The 22,185-nt window shown below is 41.5% G+C and overlaps 1 long non-coding RNA gene across 4 annotated transcripts in view; it reads right to left on the bottom strand.

Moving 5' to 3' along the window:
* LOC140696028 (uncharacterized) overlaps positions 1–22,185 on the bottom strand; it is a 46,192-nt gene that overhangs the window by 11,278 nt on the left and 12,729 nt on the right. The window contains exons 3-4 of one of the 4 annotated variants that reach the window (XR_012071952.1): positions 20,865–21,037; positions 16,324–16,634 (exon numbers count right to left, since the gene is read on the bottom strand). The exons of 1 other annotated variant lie outside the window; for it this stretch is intronic. This is a non-coding gene — a long non-coding RNA (uncharacterized lncRNA). Of the gene's footprint in view, positions 1–16,323; positions 16,635–20,864; positions 21,038–22,185 lie in introns of those variants that run through there. 2 more of the 4 variants (XR_012071953.1, XR_012071951.1) reach the window with 2 other exon arrangements.

Below are 22,185 nucleotides of genomic sequence, written 5' to 3'. Positions count from 1 at the left end.
TGCCACAAACCCTGTAGCAGGAGGGCTGGAGATATATATATATATATCTCCAATCTAAATATATATAATTATAGATATGTATATAGACATATGTATATATATATTAATCATCTATCCATCTAAACACACGCTAAAACTATATGCAAAAAATTAGGACGAGAAAAGCAAAATTTTCTAACAGATAAAGTATATTCTCTAAAAAATATTGCCTTAAAGAAGCTGAGAATACTAATATCCTGGACCAGTGTGAGACAGCAGTCCTTGCTTTGCCTATGCTGTGGGATCAAACTTTCTTTCAGGTGAGCTGTCCCTAGGACTTGACTGAGGCAGAGGATGGTACAGAGAATAATAACAAGCTATTTTGGTGACAGATTTGTAACCATGGTCTCCAGTCAGCTTATCAGTACTATAAACTGGTATTTTGATCTTCATCTATCGCTTCCTTCTGTTTTATTTATCATTTAATGTGGGCTCAGGAGGAATTGCTACTTGTTGGGCCCTTCAAATACCAAAGTATATAATTAAATTAAACATAAGATTTAATGTGTACTGTAATAGTATGGGCGGAATGTCCTAGTGAAGGATCGTCTTGCTCCTAATGCTAGGAATGGGGCAGAACTTCGGGTTAAGTGGTGTCACTGTGTTGGTCTGCAATCTGTTCCACAGAATGAGATGCTGAGACTCTGTTTGGTCCTATAGCTTCTCTTGCATAAACAATTTAAATGTGGGTGCAGTAGTATACTGGTAACACATCAACCGCCAATACCCTGAATACCCTACTGCCCCTCCCAATAGGCTCTTCTATTCTAACACTAAGGTGAGGGGTTAAGGTAACATAGGTACTACATGCCGTTCCTTCTCTTTTTGTTCAGTGAACCCAAATACATATGTATTTTCCATTTACATTGATTTCTGTGTGTGGGTGTAGGAAGACTGGATTGAGAATTATTTACTACTGAATCCCCCCAAAGTCAGTATAGGCACCAGTATTATAGGAACAACAAGAAAAAGATTTTTGGAAATAATTTGGTATTTAAAGAAAAAAAGTATCGACACCGTCTTTGTGGAAAATGTTAAACATTTGTTTTATTTTGAATTATTTATGGGTGGAGTATCATACTCTTTGTAGTGCTTATGGCCTGGAAAGATCTTAATCCAACTAGAACTATGCTTTCCCCATCCTTAATTTTTCAAACCAAATCAGGGGCCCACTTTAACAGTTCGATGGTTGTATTTCTGATAATAACTGGGGAAAAAATGGCATTATGATTTATGTGTTCCAGACCTGTGAGTGACTTAGTGTGAGTCAGCATTCCTTAATCAAGCATCATTTTCTAAGTGGGAGCCTGAAAGCCAGACCCTAGCCCATTGGTGATAACACCAAAGTAAAAATTGCTGAAGACCTAAAACCTAGGTAATAAAAATTATTCTAGTATTTTAAAAGGCCTCCATGTTGGAAGGGCATTACATCAGTTACTTAATTAACCTTTCATAGACAAATGTACAGGCTTTATCAGACCATAGACGATGGGGTTCAGATCACAAATCCTCTGAAAGAATCCCAAAGGATAAGTAAGGAAAGTATTAAAAAACACAGCTGTCTGGGCTCCACTTCCAGAGATCCTAAATTAATTGGTTCAAGGAAAGGCCACATATTTCTGTTAAGTTAGCAGATTCTAATTAGCAGCCATGGTTGGAACCCTCAGGACTCAGCAGAGATCAGTCTCAGCTGCAATGTCTGGGCAACAGAGGGCATGAAGTGTGTCAGATGAGTCTCATCAGCCCCCAGCACAGCACAGTCCCCACGAGCACACACTAGAATAATGGGCCCACCAGGACAAGGCATGAACTCTTTCTTGGACTCAAGACCTATGACCTGAGGCATGGCTACAACTCTAATGAAACATGTTGTGATCCAACAATCTATAACCTCGTAACAATCCTGAGGGGTAGAAAGGGAGGCTTTCGGTCATTTGCCCAAATTTATTCCAATAAATGGTACGCCTGAAATCACCAGCCAGTTCTGTCTGATCCTAAACTCCATGCGCAGTCTTTTACAGTAGGGTACTGGAGCCCCATATAAGTTAAACCTTCCTAATATCTTTTCAGAAAACAAACTGAGTAGGTAATAGAACGTTCTGAATCATAGCCAGGCCATCATGCTCCCATGCCAGCACCAGTGCCCCTGAGATGGGGTCAAGTCAGGTCTCCCATGGGAACCCATCTACATCCTGGGAATTTCCCTCCAGGGGCAGGGATCTCCCCTCTCCCAATGTGGCCCAGGACGACCTGTCATGGGATTAAGCTGAGAAATGCTGGGCTTGAGGACACTTGGCCACTATTTGTTTTCTTAATGCTCAGCTATAAGCAACAGAGTTTATAGTTGCAGATGAATTTTCCCCCTTATTGCAAATGGTTTTGATTTAATAATAACATTTTCCCAAGCTATTGGCCCATAATGAGGATTATTGCCCATGGGTATTTAATACAGGAAAAAAGAAATGGGCCCACTTCACTGTGTAAATGGCTGCCACAAACCCTGTAGCAGGAGGGCTGGAGTGACAATTTTACTATGACAGCACTGTCTGGGGGCTGTAAAGAGACAGGCAGCTCAAGTCTCACTCTTTCGTCTAGCTGGGACTCAACCAAGTCTTGATGGATGGCTTTCCGGGGAATTGACCCTCCAAAATCAAAACCCACTTTATTCTGGTGCTCTAAGCAAAGCCTGAAATGAATTGGTGAATTTGCAAACTGAATCAAAAGTGATTGAACCAAGGCTAAGATGGATGATGAAGGGGGTTTGGATGGGTAGGGGGTTAAAGAGGCAAAATTGAATTTTGGAGATGGAGGGAAATAACGAAAGTAAATGCCAGACACAGAAGTGGGGATTGTTGTGATGTGACCTCTTTTGATCCTTATATCAGCTAGCTCTCTGTGGTAGATGCCGCTACTATGCCTGTTTTATGAGGAAACTGATACCTTCTAAGATGCAGAGGAACTGTTCTCAGGGCACAAAAAGAGGCAGAGCATGAATTCCAGCACAAGTTCAATGGGCCCGGAAGCCCGGGTGGACCCTGGCTGTCTACTTGTGGGCAGTGCAGCCTCAGGCAGTCATCTGAAACTGTCTACTCTTCTGCACTAGCACCTCCCCCTTCTGAACCCTAAAGTTCTCTTTATCTTTCTATCTCAAAGCCCAGGGGCCAATTCCTCGGGTGTCCTGTCTAAGGCTCCTATCTGGATGGGCTTGCTGTCAGCCATTTGCTCCCTAGTGAGATTTTCTCAAAGTCTTCTGTTCCGTGGAGGTACTGGTGGGCTAGACATTCTTTAATTCTGTGTGGCAGGAACTCTTTCTAAGACCCGAGATTTATGACCTCCCTTCACAGGATGGAATTGAATAGCAGGGAGGTGTTTGGGAAGACAAGACACATTTCCCAGAGTTGCCTGGAGTTTCTAAGTGAGAGCTGCAAGCCGCTTTAAACCTGTTTTTGGTGACAAGCCTTTTGGGGACTAGTGGGGTGTAGCAGCTGGGATTGGAGAGGAGGAGGTTAGGGAATGAGAAAGAGAAAAGTGGAATCATGAGGTCCTGGGGCACTTCCTGTTTCCCTATCCAGCCACCACTGCGGGGTCTCTGCTCCTGCCCCACCCTTCACCCCTTCCCTCATCTGTCCCACCTTTCTCAACAGCACTGGGGTGGCACTGATGCAGGAAAAACGGATGTGGGGCATGAGGAGGGCCATGTCCCAGGCTTCGGTTGAGCCCCTGGGACATGCCCTGCCAAGTGTGGGTCCTTGGCTTTGCGCAGGAAAGAATTCAAGAGCAAGCCACAGTTGGGTAAAGGTGGATTTATTTAGAGAGATTCATCGAAAAGCAAGAGAAAGGCCGCGAGGTGTGGGGGTTGGGTACTCAGATTAGAGTAAAAGTAGGTAAGGTACTCACTCCATAGACCGAGTGTGGGCCATCTCTGAAGGGAGAGAGAGAGAGAGGGCGGCAGCAGCTGCAGCTGCCAGGTTCCGTGTTGCCAGTTTTTATGGGCTCGGTAGCTTCATATGCTAATAAGTGGAAGGGCCAGTCTAACTACCTTGGGGAAGGTGCTAGGATTCCCAGGAATTTGGCCATTTCCCACTCTTCGACCTTTTGCGGCTAGCCTTGGGACTGTCATGGCGCCCGTGGGCATGTTATTCACCATGCTAATATTACAATGGGCGTATAATGAAGCTCAAGGTCTACTAGAAGTCAAATCTCCCACCACCTTGAGCCTCAAGGCCTACTGGGGGTTGAAATCTTTCGCCATTCTGGTGTTAATTGCTGTGTTATTCCTTGAATGGCTGTGCCCTGCCCCCTTCCTGTCTCAGCACTTACCTGGTGTCAAGCAGCTTGCGAGGCATGTTATGTACATCAACCTGCCAGATCCTCATCTCAGCCCCGGGAGCTAGTCCTTATTATTAGAATCTCCATTTCACAGGTGAAGAGGAGATAGAGGCTAAGGAAATTACTACCAAACATACAGCTGGTCACACAGCTGGTTAGCAGCAGAGCTGGGCTCCTGGGCAGAGCCTGCCTCCTGAGCCAAGCTCTTCCCATGCTCACAACACTGCCTCCCCTGATTGGTGGGTTTTCTGAAGCTGAGGAATCCTACCAATTTGCAATGCTTTTGAATTTTCAATATTCCCACTGTGTTCTTCTCAAAAGGCATTATTTCCCCAACTCCCTGTTTTCTCTGTCTTCTTCACACACAGATTATTTGTCCCAGATTGTTCCTGGCACTGGATCTCAGCAGTCGGTGGGGTTCTAACCTATTTGGTGACTCCCGAAGTGGTTTTAAAGTGCCATTTTCTATTTGGAAAGAGTAATTCAAAAGGCCCTGAGTGTTGCCTTAAAAAAGATTACATCTTCTGAGCTTGGTCACAAGTAACTGATGATAGAGTCTGTGTAACTTATAGTTGACAAATGTGTTGAAGCTTTCTTTTTCTTTCTTTTTCCTCTTTTGTTAGGATTGACTCTTGTAAATGTTTTTGGATAGTATCCTTTTTATTTATAATGGTAATACCACCCTTCTAAGTAAAAAATTTTGCAAAGTCTGTGCAGTCACTTAACACCCTTCCAGGGCCCTAACTGCCTGGCTTGGAGCCCCAGCAGGAGTGCCACCAAGGGGGGTCCTGGCAGAAGTTTGGACAGGATACTTGTCTGGTTGGCCAGGAGTGTGAGGAGTTAGAGGGAAAAGATCAAATATGTCCTGAGAGTGGTGGGGACTCATACCCAGGAGGCAAAGCCATCATCCAGTCCAGGAAAAGAAGAGAAAATGGTGAGGAAGTTGTCGAGAACCAAGAGGTGACGGGAGAGAACTGCCAGATGCTGACATAGAGCAGTATGTGGAGAGCATGAGCAGGGAGGACCCAGGACACTCGCCTTCCATGGAACACGGAACCCTTTTTCTTTTGCATCAATCATGAGATGTGTGTGTGCACGTGTGTGTGTGTGTACTTGTGCACACACACAGGCAGGTGCCAGTGTGTAGGCACAGGTTTAGGATGAAGAGTAACCATCTTAAATCCAGCTTCAAACAAACAGTAATAAGGGCAAGCTTTTCTGATTGATGTCAGCAAATGGTGTCTGCTGACAGGGCTGGGGTGGGGAAGGAGGAAGTGAGGAATTTTGCAGGCAGGGCTCACACACCGGCCTTGCCCCAGGGTCCTCACTTGCAGGGACCACAGATGAGCATCTTAAAAGCTACAACTGCTGTGAAGCCATCCTATGCAAACTTAATCAGAAGAGAAAGAAAGAATCCTTTTGAATGAAGGCTGAATACAACCCTCCAGGAAGCCTCAGGGGTCTAAGTCTCACAGGAAAAAGAGAGCAGGCACAGGGCCCTGCTGTACCAAGAGCCAAATTAGGGAGGAGCTTAGCACATAATTACTCAAATGTCCCAAAGGCCAGAGAGGTCTGGAGAAACAAGGGACACATGTCAAAATCTTACTCTTGACCTTCAAATCCCTTCCCAAATCTTATTATCTTCTATCTCTGAAATTCCCCTTTATCTATCACATTCTCCTATTACATTAAATTGTCAGTATTTCGGGCTAATGATCGCAATTTGCCCCATTTTCTCTTTTTCGGCTGTGACGGCCTCTCCTTCATGCCCCCTTAATCCTCTTCATGTAACCTTGATGTCACCTGGGCCCCTTTCTCTCCCAGATTTCTAGAATATTTGATTCAGTCCCAGGAATGACAGACTCCAAAGCCCTCCCTAGACTGTCTGGTGAGTCCCCAGAGCTAATGCCCTGTGGCCTGTAGAAGAGGATTCTTGATGAAGGATCAAAAGAAACTCCCTTCTTGCCAGGCTCTAAATCAATTAGTTGCCTCTTTTCTTAAAGGTGTGAACAAATGTTTTAGATCTCTGAGATAGACTCAATCAAAGGGTTTTTCCAACTAAGTTCCTTTTATTTTTGACTCAAGAGAATATCAAGTAATAATAAGATATCTCCCATCCTGATTTTTCAGGTCTCTGCTAGGGAGGCTTCTTTGTTTCAAATATTCAAACAGCTGAGGCTTATCTCCCCTGCATTACGAGAAGCAAACAAAGAGATTTCAGTGACAGTAAAGCCATGAGCCACATATGATCAGTGCTTCCAAGGAACAGGGTGAGCGACTCCATTTTTAACTAGAGATGATTGACAGGAATCACCTCCAATTATAATTCTTCCTTGCTCTCTGGATCTCTGAGGCAAGAACTTCCTATTTTCTAAAAGACATACTACAAAATGGCAAAATAAATAATATTTTAGGACAAAGATAAGATTTTTGAAAATAAACTTGTAGAAGTTGTCATAGTTTTTTGTTGTTGTTGTTGTTTCTTTTCCTTTGTTGTAAGATACACACATTATCACACTGCTCTGTACTTCAAGAAAACTTGCAAGGATTTATCAAGCCTATCATTTTTTTTCAGATTAAGGAAGGGTTTTCATATGGCTGAGGTTCACGGTTCTTGGCCTTTGAGGCACGATTGTCCAGGCCCTTGGCTTCTCTGTCCTTGGCTCTGGTAGCTGTGTATGTTAACTCTAATTCTTTTGTTTTCAACCTATAGTAAGACATTTAGAATATCCGTGAATTTCCACCACAAGAACTGTTTTCAAGTGACAGAGAACATGGTCTTCCACCTCCTACTAGTCCCCTGGCTGTTGTTCTTCTCCCATTTTCCCTCTTTTCTTCCTATATGGACTGCTGTCTGGGAACTCTCAATTCTTTCCTTTCTGTTATGAAAAGAATTTGAGCTTGGCCCAGTTTCTGCCTAAATTCTGGTACTCAGTCTCTCAAGATCCCCAGCAGAAGCAAGAGTCCTGTACTTAATGTTACCCACCCTCCTTCGAGGGCACTCAGGGTTGGCACTAAGAATATTCCTCTATTGCCGTTATTTTGCTCCTGGATCTTTCAATTACTTTTTTTTTTTTTAACCTCAACTTTGAAGATGAATCCTCTAGTTGATCTTTAGGATCTAGAACCTGCTGTGGACTCTGCCAGGGAGATTTGGTGGCTGCAGGAGAAGTTTCTCTGGCTTGGGCTCAGGGTCTCAGTATAACCACATGAATACCAGCTACCAGGGATAGCAACTGTGTCATTTCTGTCACAGTGTTACTGCATGTTGGGTAGACCCAGAAGCCTCTGTTGTCTCTGAAGCTACAACTTTTCTTAATTGAGAAAAATAAAAGTCTCTCAGTCCTTATCTGACACAGCTGGATGCAAGAAGGTGCTAATGGACCAATGACTGCCTCAAATACATTTTAATAAAACGACTTCCAAGAAGCTATGTGCAACTGAGATAAGAGTATGAAAGAAGCCTCAGAGCTGGAAGGAGGTGAAAGACAACAGAAAGGGTCTTTGTGTAGGTCTTGTGGGGAGTAATGAAGATAGGCCTTAAAGGGCAGGTGTCTTTCAAAAATTTCAACTGCCTTCTACCCTGGGTTTGCTTTTCATTTTCTATCCTACAGGCTTTCTACAGAAGTGAAAATTACAGCTTAATTATGTAGGCAGTGGAGAGTAGCTGCCTGCTATGAGCATGAGTCAGTTATTTATTACAAACCAACATATACTGAGCTTTCTGTGGACAGGGTGCTGTGCTGGGAACTGTTACTTGCACCCCTAACCTGTAGGAGTGTACTCCAGCAGATAGACAGATAACCAAACAGCTATAATATAAGATGTATTGCAGCAGATGGGAAAATACACTCTATAGTCATATTATAGTACTATAATACATAGTAGGGAGTAATTCTTACCAAGGAAATCAGGGAAACAGCAGAAGAAGAGATTTTTTTTCAGCTGGACTTTAAAGAACATTTCAAATGCTTACAGGGTGAGAGGGGCATTCAAGAGAGAAAGAATTGTGAAAGTATGAAAAGAAACAGTGTTTTTGGAAGGACTGAGGTTTTGGATATACAGAAACACAAAGTATGCAGAAGGATCTTAGGAGATAAGTTTGGAAAGGTGTTTTGGAACTTGATGAAGGCCTAAGAAGTTTTGGCTTTTTCCTTTGAGTAATGGAAGAGTCATCCAAGGTGTTTAGGCTGAAATGATAAGAACTATGTTACAAGAAATCACACTGGCAGCAATGTGGACTGGAGGAGGTTATAGCAGAGGCCATTCCATTCAGCAAGTGAGAAATATAAAGAGAATGCAAGAGTGAATGAGGACCTGAGCTGAAATCATAGTAGTGGAGATGGAGAGAAAGGGGACAATTGAAAGCATATTGTAATAAACCAATTCATCTCAAGGATGTGGTGAAATATAGAAGAAAAAAGAGGATTCTTTTTTTAATTTTTTATTGAAATAAAAATAAAAATAAATTTTAAAAAGGTTTCTTGCACTCTCAAGAAAAGCCTTCAGTACTGAAAGAATGGAAGCTGGCTTTCCCTTTACTGGATGACCCTGCATTAACTACTAAGGTATTTGAATGCTCTGCCCCTAACCTCTGTTAATTACCTTAGAGTGGCTTTCAGTTCCTAGGTTTATGTACAACCATCAATGCCTCTTGTTTTCATTGTTCATCCAATGGTTTTTCTTTACCAGAGCAAAAGAAGCATTATTAGAGAAACAAGCCACCGTTCCTTCCTTTCTGACACTTAGATGCTTCATATTGTCAGATACATGTTTACATATACGCATTGTTTTACATGGTACAAAAATAATTTCACATAGCTCATGTACAAATGGGAGGAGTATAGAGTTGCCGAGTAGGGAAGGGGAGATGGGAGGATAGGGGAAAAGATGCAAGGCTCTCTTTCTTAATGGATGGTTCTGGTAGTCAGGGAAAGTATCCTATTTGGACCATCAGCCGAGCCTAAAATATCCTCCTGCCCAGCACCTGGCTTCCTTGGCTCTATTCAACTGTTATTGGGAATTTTGGAAGCACAATTTGGCTGATATGTTCTTTGGAGAGCTCTGCCTGGGGTCAGGCCCCAGCAGTCATCACTGGCTGAGACAGAATGTGGAAGGATAATACCCCCAGCAGAAAATACCAGCAGGGATTGTCATGACAGTTATCAGCCTTTTCATTTTTTTAAAGAATAAGTAAAAGCAAAAAATAGTATCTTCATGGACTCAGCCCACACAGTACATAATCAGCTAGAGAAAGATCATCCTTGGAAAGCCTTGGACTTTGAATTTTGAGTTGAATTTAGAGGGATCTTCAAGGAAACTAAGGCATGGCAGAATGCAGAATCACACAGTATCTTGGATATTTGAATGAAAAAACCAAGGCAAGGGTTGGATTCCCTGAGGTAGGAATCTACTGAGAATGACATATAGTATTTGGGTTGATTTATCTGAAAATTCTCCTTATTGACTAAAATATTCACATTCCCTGCTTTCCAAGTCCTTCCCTTGGTATCACATCTCTAGGTAAATATCATTCTCAATTTATTGCATTTAAGAATCATGTAGATTAGATATTCTGACTCAGCTAATCAGGAGTAGGGTCCAGGCATCTGCATTTTTAAAGAGCATCCTAGATGAATTTATACCTTCTTTGCATCTCCTTGTCTCTATTTGACAGCTGATGGTGGCTCTGCTGTGAATTCCTCGTCTCCTGATTTCTGATTGTCCTTGAGATGGAGGACAGAGTAGGGCAAAATTTTCCCCAAAATTTAGAAAGCACCTCCAAATACTGGTAAATTTTTGAGCTCTTTGAATCCCATATCCACTAGCAGGAAGGAATAAGGAAAGAAGAGAAGAAGCCAAGGACTGCACGTTTCAAATAAGAGTTGAACATCATTTTTCCCAGGGTAATAGACTCCCCTTGGAGAAAGAAATTACAAATTACTAATAGTTCATATGGCAGAAAATTGCAAATTCCAAGCAAAATAAATATGTTCTTCTATTTCTAGAGTTTGCAATTGACTATAATGTAGGAGGGTGCAGTATTAATAGGCAGCTATCAAATAGAACAGTGATGTTAAATTACATAATCAATTTAATGTTCTGGGTCAGTTAACAAAGAAATCTGTTCTCTCACTGCCACTAATTTAGAGCTTTCAATATCCCATTCACAAGTCTCTCTCTCTTTAACTTCTGGGAAAGGTTTGGTATATCAGATTCTTCCATAAACATCTGTAACAGCTGTATAAGGGATCCCAGACCAGCTGACCTTTCTCCTTTTGCAGTCTGAGGGTGGAAATGGGAACATAATCACCCATGATGAGCTGGCTGAGTGAAGTTTGGCCAAGCCATCAAATGCAGCTGTTGACTTTCCGTGGGATTGATCTCTTTTGCCTCCTAGGACACTTCAGAATATTTGGCCATGTGTTCTGTGTGTGTGTGTGTGTGTGTATGTGTGTGTGTGTGTGTGTGCGTGCATACAAGTGTATATGTTCACATACACATGGCAGCCAGAACAAGAGATACAGAAAATTAAAGTAGACATTACTTAGCTTTTAAGCTAAACTTTTCTTCTGGAAAGCCTTCTAGTTCTTTTGCTCTATATGGTGGTAAAATGCCATGTTAATTCTCAAGTGGTAACAGCAAACAGGTGTTCTCTCATGTGCTGATTGGTAAGTGGTTATTTGAAGCTCTGTGTTAAGAAGGATTCTGGGAATGAAGCAGTCTTAGCTGGAAAGATCAATAATTGGTGCAGTCCATCATTCCAGAGGAGGTTGTGGGGGTGTGCTTATAACCTTGGAAAAGCTCATTCCTATATGCCTCAAGCAAATGCTGTGATTTAAGGGTTGGGGCTGGATAAGTAGAAGCCTTTGGAATGTAGTATGTACCCTGGTTTTCATATTTAAAATTGCAAGATGTTAGAACATTCATTTGTCAATTATTTTAGCGCCTACTACTGCCAGGCACTGTGTGATACCCTGGGACAGCAGTGGAGAACAAGATAGCCAAATCAGAGCTGAGCCACAGCTGAAAGCTGAGTAAACTGACAGCCACTGAGGCCACATACGTGTTCCTGATTGGTTTAGAGACATCCAACCCCCAGGAAGAATATAGAGGGAAAATGATTGATAGATCATAAAATTCATCTTTGTTTAATGAACATTTGAATGTATATTCTTTTAATGCTTAACAAATATGAATGAACGTACTTGCCATGGAATGGAAAGTGAGCATGGCTGTGACATCCTCAGACACCCTGTAGAGTTCAAGCTTGGGTTCAATATTGTGGAACACTTAAAAGACCTTAACCATCACAATTCATCATTCTGGAAGGCACAGGGGTAGAAAAAGCCATTTGGTGCTTAGACTATTTTTTCAGTTCTGAAAGTTTCCCAAGTGAAACAAGGCATGGTAGGATCAACTGATATAATGATATCGCATTTAGCAGTTGGGGAAAAAAAGAAAAACCAAGAGTTTTTGTAAGAGTAAAGGCCTTTGGAAATGAATCTACTACTACAACATGCCTCTTTGTTCAGGACCTAATCCTCTGCAGTCCTGTTATTGGAGGGTCAAAGGAATAGCCCAAGGTCTACTCAGACATTCTAGTGCTGCAAGCAGTATCGATTACTTACATTGGTTTTCTACTTTTGAAGTAAGGAAGGATGTAAAAAACCAAAGCCGTTTCCCTCTACTCTTCACCATAAGTTGGTACATACTCAGGGAAAAGTCCTAATTAAATATGGCTGACTCTGATAGATTTAATCATTTAGTTCTGCTGCTAGAACACATTTTTAGCTTTTTCTTAAACCATGTTCAGATTTTTTTTCCTCTTAATTTCCCTCTGCTTGGCATTATCTACACTTCAGTTCTTTTCTGCAGATGCATATATGAAGGAAGACTATGTTTTATTTTGGAGGCTTACGTGCTTAACAGTGGTCCTCCGTTCACACAGTTAATTGCATAGGAACCCTGCTCTATAGTGATTATCTCTATACATCAGATACTGTGCCAAGCAGGGTAAAAGAAAGTTCATTTGTCATTTCATCTGGGTCAAATATTTTGTGTCATTTAATTCACAATGTCCTCTGGGAGGAAAACATCATTCCCAATGAAATGTTTAAACAATATTCTGATACACTTTAAGGATAACTTCTTACTCACCCTTCCAGTTGACTGTCAACTGACCATCAGTCAAGAGTCCAGTGGTTTTTAACCAAACATTTTGGTCTCTTTACATCCAACCTAATGGTCATTGTGTAACTTATTCTTGTTTCATATAATATGTTGCTACTGTAAGAGAACGTTCAAATTATTTAAAAGGAGTCTTTTACCCTCTGTGCAAGAATGAAATAAAAACGTGCTCATAATTAATTGAGTTAGCTACAGGAGCTTTCTGCGTTCTGTTCAGTGGTCACAATTGTACTATTACTTGTTCTTTCATCCCATTTTACAGATGAAAAAAGTTAAGACCTGAAAAGCTTGCTCAGGAAAACATAGCCACTAAGTAGCTGAACTTGTTTGGATTCAAAATTACATCTATCTGATTCTAAGATACTTTCACAAATGCAGCCCTATCTCTGTGGCTTGACGGGTTTTCTGTTCTCATTTTCTTGGGTGATTGTACCTTTCAAATGTACTAAGGCCTTCTTCAGCTTCTGTAGTCAGCCGGTCTAGGGGGTGCCTTCTGCTGCCCTTGTATCATCGTCCTGTATTGGTCAGTTCCTTCAGAGCAACTTGGTCTCTGTGATGTCTGGGTCCTGGGAGGCCACAAACAGGTGCTCACCTGAAAGCACAGGGTTGGAGCCTCTTCCTCTCTTTGTATAAGGAATACTTGTAGCTACGGTCTATTGAGTCAAATATTCTATCTAGATCATGTCCTTGAACCCTATTATAGAAGATAATAATATCTCCTATATTGCAAAGTAGATGTTATTTCCCCTTTATATGGAGGAAGAAATTGAATTTCAGAGAATTAGATTAATGTACCCATGTGCACAGAGCTGCTGAATAGCGCAGCCACACATTCCTCTTGAGTGCATGAAGGGAGAGAGGAACTGTAGTTTTTTTCCCCATTTAATAGCACATTCTCCTTTCTGTCGTCTGAAGTTACCACAAGGCCATCTTTTCAACAGGTGAAAGCCTTATTTGAAGATTAATTTGTGTTTAAATTTTACAAGCAGGAGCATGTCTGTCCTCTGACCCACCCCTCTCCCATTCCATCTTTTTGCTGTCTCAGGCTATAGTGTAACCCTTTCTGAGAAGTTCTCTGTCACTTCCCAGGAATAAAGAAAGAGAGAGACATTTCAAGAGTTTCTGTGCCTGTGGGGGGGAATAATTGTGGTGCCTAATTAGGTGGCTGCTGGGCTCTGTATAATATTTATTTGGGTCCATCAGGTTGTCACTCGTGGCTTTCTCTGAACTTGATGCAGGTAGTGGGGATGGGGAGGTGGTATAGTGGTAGGAAAAGGAGGCATCAGCACAAGGCTGAAAGATGGACTGATGGGAAAGCTGTGGCTGATCAGTTGGTTCCACTGAGCCATGGTTGTCCCAGACTGGTGGTTCTCCAAATGGTGCACACTCAACAATTCTGCCTGGGTTTGAACAACAACCTTGGGGAAATTTCTAAAATTCAGTTTACTTACTTAAGAGAGGGTCATTATTACTATTCCTTTAGAGGATTGTTATCAGGAATAAATGAGATAAGCCTGCAAATCCCAGTTCCTGGCACAAAGTAAATGCTCAATAAATAGAATGACCTTATGGCCTGCATTTGCCCAGGACTATCTTGGTTTATGCCTCTCAGTGGCACCTTGACGTTACCCAAAGCGTTGTGGTTTAGACACTATATTATATGTGCATCCTACCACCAAACAATGGTCATTATTATTATTATAAAATACCATTTCAAATGTAAGCAGTGCAGAAGTTAGTGAGGGGAATGGAGAAAACCAGGGTTTAGCCAGATGCCAGTCAGGTCAGGGGAAGTTGTTCTTCGGAGCAGCTGAGATGGTCAGTGAATAGTCTGTGTTCTAAGAGGGTCTCTCTTCTCCTGCATTCTCATGCAGATCTGAAAGACTCTAGCAGTAGATGGAAGAAACACAGGTGTAGAGGCCCAGGCTGAAGAGAAGCAGAGTAATACCTGTCGCCTGCCCTCCTGCCTCCTGGCCCACAAAGAACAGAGTCTGATTAAGGTGAAAGTAGGAAGCTGAGGCCCTCCTTGGCTTCCTTACTGACTCACTTCATATCTCCCCTGGTTATTTCCCCTCCTTTCTTACTAAATCTTTCTTCCACAGTATATAATAGTAAATTTTAATCTTGGTTCTCAGTTTTTGTTATCTAACCAGTTAACTTATTGACTTTCTGCCTTTTAACTCATTCTAAACTTAATCACTCCATTGAAGTCTATTTTTATCTGTCTCCCCAAGAGAAAAAAGGTCATTTTTCCCTGCAGAGTAACCACCTCTAATAATTAGACCACCTTGATTTTCAAATATTTGAAGAATCTTTCATCAAGGCCCTGCTCTTGAGGGCTCAGCTGCACTGACGAATGATTAATTTGACCAGGATATCACAACCCTCAATTCTAAGAGCTAACTCCAGATTGAAGCTATACTACATCTGTAGCTCGGTACCCCCATCCCTTCACCACTGCTGCCCCGTCCCTTCCTAGGGATAGAAATTGAGACATATCCTCTGCAGTAGCTCAAGCCCAGTATAGGCAACTTGGATGAGAAGACTGGCAACCCCTGTCCCAGGGACTGATCAGGTGGCTCCATCTGGCTCACAAGATGCAGGGTGTGCCAGAACACAAGGGGAACAAGACTCAAAAGGAGATGACTTTTTTTAGGCTGTATAGTGGTTAAGAATTCAGACCCTGTAGTGAAACCATCTGAATTCAAAGCCTGATTCTACTACCTACCACCTGTATGACTTTGGACACAGTGTTTGAATTTTCTTTGCCTTAGTTTTCTCATCTGTTTCATTGGTGATAGTGATCAAATTTACTGAGATTTTAAAGAGATTTATGTAGTAATGTATATAAAGTACTTAGCATAGCACCTAGCACAGAGTGTTCTGAATATTGTAGTTATTTCACTGTCATCACCATGGTTTTTAAGTTGGAGTTAGACTCCCTTAGAGTACACTTACATGAGCAATGCTTGCATATATATCACAAATACATAATTTTAAGGCATTTAGCCAGCAGTATGCTGAATAAGTATGTGTAATAAATATATATATATTATATATACACATACATACATCCTGGGTCTTGTTTTGCCTTAGATTTTGACTGAGTCATTAAATTTTGCTTCCTTTCTTTCCCATATATGCTCATTAATATATTCATTTAATCCTTAGAACAACTCTATTCTGTAGATATAATCTGCATTCCTTTTTTTTTCAAGTAGAGAAAGAGGTTTATGAAGGCTAAATAACTTGTCCAAGGTTATATAGCCAATATGTAGTAGGATTTAAACCAAGGTAACCTCTCTCCAGAGATTATATTGATAACAAGTCTACTAGATTCTTCAGAATTAGCTTCAAATGTATATTAATATGGATAAAAGACAGTAATTTTATATATCCTTTCAAAGCTTTCCCTTTCCTTTTTTTCACTTTTTCTTTCTTAAATGCAAAATATTTTCATTGTGAGTGTCAGGGAAGGAAACATTATTGTTTCATCTTAGACATGGGAAGAGTGGGGAGCAAGGTTCAGATTTTAGAATATGGGCCTCTTCCCACAATCCCAGACCACAGAGACTGCCTATTATTTGGAGCTCAATACATGTTTGTGGAATACATGAATGAATTAAAATTCTTTGGCATCTTCATCTTTTGATCTTCAGAGCAGACATTACCATATCAATTTGAGAAATGAGGGAATTGAGTCTTAAAGAAGGTCAGGGTTTTGCTCAAAGTCACAAAACTAATTAATTAAAAAAACAACAGGGCTAGACTCCAATTCCATCTACTTGCAACACTGCACAAGATACCCTCTTCTGCTTATCTTCTTGGTCCTGCAACATATAAACCAGAACACAGACAAACCCAGGGAGGAAGTTGTTCTTAGCCCTGCCAGTCAAGAGAGCTTATTCTTCTCTTTAGAGTCTGTCACCTCCTCCACCTTCCTTACTGCTATTTTCTTTTTTTCTGGATGGCTGTTCACACCCCTTGGCAGGCAAGCTGATGCTCCCCAACAACGTCAGCAGAGGTCTGCTGCCTCCATTGTGTTTGGTTAGGCAAGATTCTTGTTCTGTGACAATCTGCAGAGAACACACATTATAAATCAGAAGCCTATGGAAAGTTCAGGAGTGAAAGAATTCTCTTGCAAACCTGAGGAGCTGAGAGCTCATTTTTGAATCCCTGCAGGAAACAAAACAAAACTAAATAAAACTGTAGCTTTCAAAAACACATTTCCTTCTCTCTCTGAGGAACTTGTCTGTACCATTTGTTTGCCACTTAATATATTCTCCTTTGTACTGGCTGAGTTCCAGGAGAATGGAGCCTAGTCTCTATTCATCCCTCAGACTGAGGAAAGGCATGAGATGGGGAGGAACAGGAGAGACTTAGGAGAAAATATGAAGAAGTTATCTAAGCTGGACAGTCAGCATAGGATAATGGTTAAGCATGTGAATCTCAGCATCAAACCACCTGGGTTCAAATCCCAGTTCCATCACTTACTGATACATAGGAAACTTAGCTGCAGAAGATAATGGGTTTAGTTTGAAACATCTTGAGTGTTAATAGCTAATAGAATCCTCTGTCTTGAGGTCCTGTGGTGGTTGGAAAGGCAGGAGGAAGACACGGACACCTGGCATAACACTAACAAGAACTAACACTTATGGTGTTATTTCTCTTGTGCCAAGAAATTGCTCAGCGCTTCCTGAGTTTTATATCATAGTACTTTATTCCTTCCATTTACTAGATTCTTATGAGTCCTCCAAAGGGCTCAAGTTTTCTAGGTTCGGAGTTCCTCTTTACCTTTGCTATGATACTTAATTTGCCAAAATCTTGCTCTAACTACCTGCCTAGGCTTACGGTTGAGCAGCAAAAGGAGTGTTTATGTCTGATGGCTAATAAGAGCAGCTTAGAGAGAGGAAATCATTTCACCTGAAGAAAGCTATGAAAGAAGAAAGAAAAATTGTTCTTGCTAACTATGGTCCCAATATGCTTAGGCTCTACCAGCATATGGAGAGGGATGTTATCCCATAAATGTTACACCTGAATTTTGCTATAGCCTAAAGCCTGAACTTAGCGAATCCTTATAAAGTGCTCCAGGATATTTAAGTCCCCACAGAGGCTCTGTATGGACATGGGGAGATGTGTTGCAGCCACCACCATGTTGTCTTTGCCATGTTCAGGTAACATCACTAGATGTAGATTCTGGACAATTATTCCAATCACTGGGTCTTAATCTGTCACAGTGCAGGGGCAGCCTGGGGGGTCATCCAAGCACAGAAAAAGGTTTCAGTCTGTGAGTGTGCTGTCAGGTAGAGTTACTCAGTCATGGAGTGTGCTGAGTTTACTGAGTAACTGAGATTACACAAACATAGCCTACTTCTTGCCAAAGCACAAAAATACCATCCAAGTGATGTAATTGAGCTGAATTCAAGTTCTGTAACACCTGGAACAGATACTGGCTGCAGGCTCCAGCTGGGGTACTGAGTCTGTGTCAAAGTACCACACTTTTGTTTTGATGATTACTCTTTCTGGGTTTTTAGAACACTGGCAAAAAAAAAATCTTCTCATTCCTGCTTCATACTCCACACATGTGTTGACACATCTAAATTCCAATTCTAAAGCCAGTATATGAGTCCCTTTTTCATCCTCCCTGGAGGTCCGGTAGCGCCCATATCTGCCAAAGAAAGACTGAGAGGTGGAGGGGAGGGGGTGATGCATAGTCCCACCTGTCAACTGTGATCAACCTGAGACCCTGGTTCTACCGGTGTTTCAATCTCTGCCTCCTTGGATGTGCCATTTCTTTCTAATACCCTATCTCAGAGGAGCCCAGGATATAAGAGAACCAGAAAAGGAAGATACAGAATCCAAAAAACATAGCAAATCTCTGTGTGAATAAAGACAGAGGGCATTGTTGATCAGAATTTGTTGCTAACTCTGAAACAGTGTCATCCATCTCTCTATTAGGCTGAGATTCTGTAGCACGTAACTCTGCTTCCTCAGACACAACCCTCTTGTGGACCTTGGTTCATGCCAACTTGATGAAGGGGAGGGAGGAGCAGTGGCATCACGGTCACCTGCCCTGAGCCCCTGCCAGCATCTAGCCCAGAGACTGTTCTCACCTGGACAGCTTAGTCTCAGGATGTGCCCTCAAGTGTTGCAAAGAGTTTTGTTTGACAGAGAACATCTGCTCACCAGAGAAATATGACAGAGAGAACATAAGCCAGAGAAAGGCCTGGAACAAATTCTTCCATTATGGCCCCAGGTGAAACGAACCCTGCTAGCACCTCTATCATGGACTTCTAGCCACCAGAACTGTGAGAAAATAACTTTATGTTAAGTCACCTGTGCTGTAATATTTTGTTATGGCAGCCCTTTAAAACTAATACCACTTCAAACCACTTCTAATAAACAAACTAAGCATAAACAGATTTCACAAACATAGCTTCCCCGAAAGATCCCTTAGGTCTCAGGTTGCTCCCCAACCTTGGATGCACGGGCTGTAATTCCTTCCCATGAATTACACTTCCTCCAGAAATGGCTGTGCTGATAGTGCGTCATTACTAGAAGCCTGCTGTGTGACTCCATACAAAACCTGTCTCTGTCCTACGGTTTGGGACTCTTAGCCTTCCCTAAGGGTCTGTCCTAAGCTAGGGATACCTAGTAGGCATCCAAGGTCTGAGCAGTTCTACCCCACTCTAGTTAGGTATGCACGCAGGTTCCCCAACCAGACACATCGGCCGTGACATTTACTAATTATATGTTTTTAAGGGCATCATTTAACCTTTCAAAACTTAAGTATTTTCATCTGCAAAAGGGCATGATACTTTGTGTGGCTTTTGTAAAATGATGCATGTAGAATGCTTGGCTCAGCACAGGGAACATGGCAATCACTCAACAAAGGTTCCTGTTGGATGTTGATCATCATCACTGTTACTGTTTTTGGAAGCTCCTGTAACTGTTCTTTTCTGAAATTTTCCAATTTTCTTTTGTTGACTGCCTTAGCACTCTTGCAGTACAGAAAGCAATTTCTCTGATCTGAGGTATTTTCTCACCAGTCTCTATTTTATTATTAGTCTCCATATAGGTAAAATTGTTGTCTCTGTAGATCTCCAAATCTACCAGCCTTGGAGGGCTACTTTCTATACCCTTCAGAAAGCATAAAGGAGGCAGGAGGAAGTGTTTGAAAGGAATAAATTTATGGCAAAGACTATAGTGATGGCTTCATGGATACATACTTACCTCCAAACTCATCAAGTTCCATATAATAAATATGTACAGCTTTTTATATGTCAATCATACTTCAATAAATTGTTTTTTAAAAAAGCAAAGGGTAGGGCCAAACATGCGTGGAGAAAAACCTTTTTTTCCTTTTAGCAATTGCCTCAAAAACATGTTCTTTATTAGATAAAGAATCAAAATCTTTAACAATAACCCTGAGTCATATATATCATATGTTGGGGAAACAACATTTATAAAAACTATCTCAGAAAAAGGTGCTATAGTTTAAGTACATCGTATGAGGATCATTATTATCAATTTCATGGCTGACATGCCTGGATTTTTTTCTGTGGATGTGTGTTTGCCTCACAATCACAAAAACTCAGTTTGAAAAAAAGAAGCTAAAACATTGTAAAAGCATGAACTATGTACCACACCATGTGCTATTTATGTCTCATGCCAGCCTTTAAGTGAATTTTTTTACTTCCACTTTACAGATGAGGAAATTGAGACTCGGAAAAGCTTAATTAGTGAACCAAAGTCACACAATGGTGTATTTAATTTTGAGTAATTCATTCTGGAATTTTTACGAGCACAATGAAATTTATTCTAACACAATTTAAGAGTGATTAGGTAGGTAGATGGAAGCAGAGAACTTCCTTGCTATACAAAGAGAACATCCCCATTAAAAAATATATAGAAAAAATATATAGAAAAAATTGAAAAATTAAACATTGCGTCTAGTCCTACCACCTAGAGATCATCACTTCTAGCATTTTCATCAATGACATGATAATTGTGATTTTTATAGGAAACACTCATTCATACAAATGTGAGAGAGAGATAAGGGTCGAGAATCTAAAAATCATTTCTGTCTGCACTGCATGCTTTGGGGAGTAGAAAATTAACCTTTTGATCAGGTTCTGCATGGGCTAATTACTAAAATTACTTTTCCTTTCCCAACTGATCCCAATTCAGGGCAGTGTCTCAGAAGCATTCTGGTGACAGGGGATTGAACTTGTGTTGTAGCTAATCCAAGAAGTGGGGGCTCTACACATGGATAATTAAGATCTGACTGTGGAACAACAGCTCACCCATTGTGGTAGCACAGAAGTAGGGGCTCTCCAGCATTTCAGATGTTCTGTCCTCAGAGTGATCTTGAAAGTAGATTCAATTCAATTCACCAGGCATTCACTGGGAGACTGATCTGCTCTGCAGTGTGCTACAATGTCCAGGAAGTAGTCCCCAGTTATAAGAGACATATAATCTAGTGAAGGACACAAGTATGTATCCCATAAATTTAATAATGGAAATGGTGATAATTATAGCTAACAGTTCTTGAACATTTATTCACCTGAGGTCCAGCTCTGTTTGAAGCTCCTTAAATGTGTTAACTCATTTAATCCTCATGTAAAGCATAGTGTAATAAGAGAAAAATACTATGCACTTAGAGGAGAAGGAATGGTTTATCGTGAATTGGATGCTGAGGAAGGTTTCAAGGACTGTCACCCATGGAAGCTCATAGGCTAACAGAAACATCGTTTCAAACCTGATCTCATAAAATGGGTGATGTGGACTAGAGTCCTCTGGCTGCATCTGTTTGTTCCTGTTCCTCTCAGAGTTGGTTACTGCCTGGCTCACAACGCATCCCCCACTAGGAACTGTCTCTCCAACACTGGTGGTGGACTCCCTGTGCCATGCCTCTGTGACCATATGTGACACTGCCTCTCTGGATATAGGTGATTAGACCAGGTAGTGGTTCCATACCAATCTGGGGCATTTAAATCTTTCCACTGGATTATTTCAACCAAAATTATGCGGAATGAATCAGTCTTTCTCTGGTGGTGGAAAGTGAGTAATGTCAAGTTGAGAACTGCTGAGGTGGCCACAAAAATAAGTCACTTAGACCTCCTGCTTAGGGAAGAGTAATTGACCCACAGCTCCCACTGCTGGCTCTGTGTCCACTGCCTTGTTCACACAGAGTCATGCTTCCCAAGGGCTAATGACTAAGCGTGGTAGGCATAGGAAGGCGGGCCTATTTCTGAGAGACAGGCTACTTTGGCCCCAGGAATCCTTATCTGCATAACTGGAACTTTCTTGGAACCACATGTAATGTATCCAACACACTTCCTTCCCCTTCTCCTTCATGGGGCCAGACCTACATCATACTGTTATGGCTTCCCGCACCTGGCTCCCTCCCCTTCTTCCCTGAGTACTTTCCCCCCAAAAAATGTCTTGTGCAACCGATCCCATCCTGAGTGCTGCTTCTTTGAAAAAGTGAATTAATGTTGGGTTTTTATCTTCATGTGGTATTTCATTCTTACAGAGGCTAGACCAAGTTTCTTCACATGGCAACAGCACTGTTCCAACAGGTTAAGCTCCAATGAGCAAGTACTATCAAGCCTTATGTTTGCT

Source organism: Vicugna pacos, chromosome 4 (assembly GCF_048564905.1).
Source record: "Vicugna pacos chromosome 4, VicPac4, whole genome shotgun sequence".
NCBI classification, from domain to species: Eukaryota; Metazoa; Chordata; class Mammalia; order Artiodactyla; family Camelidae; genus Vicugna; species Vicugna pacos.
Note: the sequence above shows the minus strand (reverse complement) of the source record. Positions and strands in the feature narration are given on the sequence as shown.